At 49.5% G+C, this 548-nt stretch overlaps 1 long non-coding RNA gene across 1 annotated transcript; it reads left to right on the forward strand.

The window, feature by feature from the left end:
* The first annotated feature begins 71 nt into the window (after positions 1-71).
* LOC147819793 (uncharacterized) lies at positions 72-465 on the forward strand. Its single transcript, XR_015436476.1, has 3 exons — positions 72-95; positions 159-273; positions 403-465. It is a non-coding gene; the product is annotated as an uncharacterized LOC147819793 (long non-coding RNA).
* Positions 466-548: the final 83 nt, after the last annotated feature.

Below are 548 nucleotides of genomic sequence, written 5' to 3' on the forward strand. Positions count from 1 at the left end.
AGCTGTAGGACCCACCGCTGAGGCGTGAGTACTGCTAATGCTAACACTGCTAACAGTACAGCTATCTACTCAGCTGTAGGACCCACCGCTGAGGCGTGAGTAATGCTAATGCTAACAGTCTAACAGTACTCCTGGATGTGCTGCTGTCGTGTCTCCAGAGATAAGTCGGCAGCAGAGAAGCGTCGTCAGCTGATCCAGGAGTCCAAGTTTCTGGGAGGAGACATGGAGCACACTCACTTGGTGAAAGGTCTGGACTTCGCTCTGCTGCAGAAGGTCAGTAAATAAACTTGTTTCTTGCTCTGTTTAACACTTACTCCTTCGCAGGGTTCCTGTTCGTGAATGCCCACTCTGCAGGATCATGCAGACCAGACTGCAGCGTGTTAACCTGTACCTGTGTTACAGGTGAGAGCTGAGATCACCAGTAAGGAGAAAGAAGAAGAAGACATGATGGAGAAAGTGCAGAAAGAGGCAAAGTAAGAACCCGACTGAACTCATATCAACTGAAGGAACCTTTGCCTCCCAGCAGGGAACTAACCTGTCTGACCTTT

The sequence above is a fragment of the Seriola lalandi genome, unplaced genomic scaffold, assembly GCF_002814215.2.
Source record: "Seriola lalandi dorsalis isolate HSWRI2012SDOR001 ecotype SW California unplaced genomic scaffold, Sedor1 jcf7180002047995, whole genome shotgun sequence".
Taxonomy (NCBI): domain Eukaryota; kingdom Metazoa; phylum Chordata; class Actinopteri; order Carangiformes; family Carangidae; genus Seriola; species Seriola lalandi.